We start from the raw sequence: 3,896 nt of genomic DNA, 5'->3' as shown, positions 1-3,896 counted from the left end.
GGATAGCTGACCCAGGCATTCACCGGTACGGTACCCGCAGAAACCAACAGAGAGTAATGGAGAGCCTACAGGCAGAGTTCGCCGAGATGAAAATCCACATGAATCAATTCATGTATGTGGTTCAGGGGGTGGCTCAGGGACAACAAGAGCTCAGGCAGATGATACAGAGGAATCCCCCTGCTCAACCAGAGACGGTGACTGATCCTCCAGCTGGAGAGGCTAATGAACCCAATGGGCCGGCGCCTATCCCAATCCTACATGTCACCTCCGGTCAGCAACCCGTTCATGATGATCAGGACGATCAGTTCCCCCTGTTGCAGGAAGACTTTGGTATGGGTCATGGTGTGGACCCCATGTTTAGAAGATTGGAAGACAATATTGAGAACTGCAAAGCTTTTAAGCACGTAGTTCAGGACCTCATTGATTCAAAGGCCGTTAACTTTGCACCAGCTCCTAATGTCGTCAATAATCCCATGCCCCAACATGGTGGAGCCAACGTTAACATGGTTGAAGGAGAAGTAAAATTAGACTCTATGGTCAATAATGAAGATGGGGATAGTGATTGCCACATCGATAACTGGGTGCGTCCGAGGATCCCGGGTGAAGTTCTCAACAATTGGTCTTCTGAGGAGATTGTCCAAGCCATTTGTCTGGAGGAGTAATTTTCTTTGTTTATTCATGCATATCCAAGTCTGACGTTCCGCCAGGGCGTAATGACTCATTGTAGGGCTCATCTATGTGACACTTGCATTTTTTATCATAAATAAAGGACGTCTTTTTGCATTCAAATATTTCGTTCCCTGTCTTTCTATTTTTGCAGTTTTTCAAAAAAAAATGGCAATGTTTTGTTTAGTTTCCACTTTTTTTCTTTTTTTTCACACTCATAAGCACATACCATCACTCATGCAGACGCACATCACCGGATCCTATTGATAACGGTTCTGCTATGGCTCGCTTCGACTTTGAAAATCCAATCTTTCAAGATGAAGAAGAGGGTGATGAAGACTGTGAACTCCCTGAAGAACTTACCAGGTTATTAAAACAAGAGGAAAGGGTCATTCAACCGCATCAAGAGTCTGTTGAAGTGATTAATCTCGGCACCGAGGACGCCAAGAGAGAAATCAAGATAGGGGATGCTTTGGAAGACAATGTGAAGAAGGGGTTGATTGAATTGCTGCAAGAGTATGTTGACATCTTCGCTTGGTCTTATCAGGATATGTCAGGGCTTGGCACAGACATCGTGGTACATCGCTTGCCGCTCAAAGAAGGTTGTCCTCCGGTCAAGCAGAAGCTCAGAAGAACAAGACCAGAGATGGCTGTCAAGATAAAGGAAGAAGTGCAAAAACAGTTGGATGCAGGGTTTCTAGCAGTCACAAATTATCCGCCATGGGTTGCAAATATCGTTCCGGTACCTAAGAAGGATGGAAAGGTACGGATGTGTGTTGACTACCGGGATTTGAACAGGGCTAGTCCTAAAGATGATTTCCCCTTACCTCACATTGACGTTTTGGTGGATAACACGGCTCAGTTCTCGGTATTCTCCTTCATGGATGGCTTTTTTGGCTATAATCAAATTAAGATGGCACCAGAAGACATGGAGAAGACAACATTCATAACCCCATGGGGCACCTTCTGCTACAAGGTGATGCCGTTTGGTCTGAAAAATGTCGGAGCAACATATCAGTGAGCGATGGTGACTCTGTTCCATGATATGATTCATCATGAAATCGAGGTTTATGTTGATGATATGATTGCCAAATCTCAGACAGAAGAAGAACATTTGGTGAATTTGCAGAAATTGTTTGAGCGTTTGAGGAAATTCAAGCTGAGGCTTAATCCGAACAAGTGTACTTTTGGGGTGAGATCTGGAAAACTACTGGGTTTTGGCATTAGCGGAAAAGGGATTGAGGTGGATCCGGCCAAAGTGAAAGCGATACAGGAAATGCCTGAGCCAAGAATAGAGAAACAAGTCCGTTGGTTTCTTAGGGAGGTTGAACTACATTGCAAGGTTCATCTCTCATTTAACAGCCACGTGTGAGCCAATATTCAAATTGTTGAGAAAAGATCAGGCTATCAGGTGGAATGATGATTGTCAAAGGGCGTTCGAGAAGATAGAAGAGTATTTGCAGAATCCTCCTATCCTTGTGCCTCCGGTCCCAGGGAGACCGCTGATTATGTATTTGACAGTACTAGACAATTCCATGGGTTGTGTTCTTGGTCAACACGACGAGACAGGTAGGAAAGAGCATGCCATCTACTACCTGAGTAAGAAATTCACAGATTGCGAGTCGAGATACTCAATGCTTGAAAAAACATGTTGTGCACTTGCATGGGCTGCTAAGCGATTGAGACAATACATGCTGTCTCACACAACCTTACTGATCTCCAAAATGGATCCAGTCAAGTATATATTTGAGAAGCCAGCTCTCACCGGAAGAGTTGCTCGTTGGCAAATGGTACTGACAGAGTACGACATCCAGTATACTTCCCAGAAAGCCATCAAGGGGAGTATTCTGTCAGACTATCTTGCTCAACAGCTGGTTGAAGATTATGAGCCGATGAAGTTTGATTTTCCAGATGAAGACATCATGTTCCTCAAGATGAAAGACTGTGAAGAGCCAGTTGTTGAAGAGGGACCTGATCTAGACGAAAAGTGGACTTTAATGTTTGATGGGGCCGTCAACGCTAGAGGAAGTGGAATTGGTGCTGTCATTACAACTCCGAAAGGTGCCCACATGCCTTTCACCGCTCGTCTGACTTTCGAGTGCACCAATAATGAAGCTGAGTATGAAGCCTGTATCTTGGGTATTGAGCAAGCCATTGATTTGAGAATCAAGACTTTGGACATCTTCGGAGATTCAGCTCTGGTAATCAATCAAGTGAATGGTGATTGGAACACTCTCCAACCTACTCTGGTCCCCTACAGAGATTACACGAGAAGACTGTTGACTTTCTTCACGACAGTAAAGTTGTATCATATACCTCGTGATGAAAACCAGATGGCAGATGCTCTTGCTACTCTATCCTCCATGATCACGGTGATCCGTTGGAACCATGCTCCCAAGATCGACGTGATGCGCCTTGATAGGGCCGCGTATGTGTTTGATGCTGAACTGGTAGTTGATGACAAGCCCTGGTATCACGACATCAAGTGCTTTCTGAAGAATCAAGAGTACCCTGCAGGGGCATCCAACAATGATAGAAAGACTTTGAGAAGATTGGCAGGCAGTTTCTTCTTGAACAAAGACAATGTGTTGTATAAGAGGAACTTCGACATGGTTTTGCTCAGATGCGTGGATAGACACGAAGCAGACATGTTAATGCAGGAAGTTCATGAAGGCTCCTTCGGTACTCATGCCGGCGGACATGCAATGGCTAAGAAATTGTTGAGAGCGGGATATTACTGGATGACCATGGAATCTGATTGTTTCAAATATGCTCGGAAGTGCCATAAATGCCAGATTTATGCTGATAAGGTGCATGTGCCGCCGAATCCTTTGAATGTGATGTCTTCGCCGTGGCCTTTCGCTATGCGGGGCATCGATATGATTGGAAAGATTGAGCCGACCGCTTCCAATGGGCATCGCTTCATCCTTGTTGCCATCGACTATTTCACCAAGTGGGTCGAAGCAGCGTCATTTGCGAAGGTCACCAGACATGTGGTTGCCCGTTTCATCAAGAAAGAAATCATTTGTCGCTATGGGATTCCCGAAAGAATCATTACTGATAATGGTTCTAATATCAACAACAAAATGATGAAGGAGTTGTGCCAGAACTTCAACATTCAGCATCACAATTCTTCCCCTTATCGCCCTAAGATGAACGGTGCTGTTGAAGCGGCAAATAAGAACATAAAGAAGATTGTGCAGAAGATGGTCGTTACGTACAGAGATTGG

Source organism: Lathyrus oleraceus, chromosome 3 (genome assembly GCF_024323335.1).
Source record: "Lathyrus oleraceus cultivar Zhongwan6 chromosome 3, CAAS_Psat_ZW6_1.0, whole genome shotgun sequence".
NCBI classification, from domain to species: Eukaryota; Viridiplantae; Streptophyta; class Magnoliopsida; order Fabales; family Fabaceae; genus Lathyrus; species Lathyrus oleraceus.
This window is presented reverse-complemented; position numbering follows the sequence as displayed.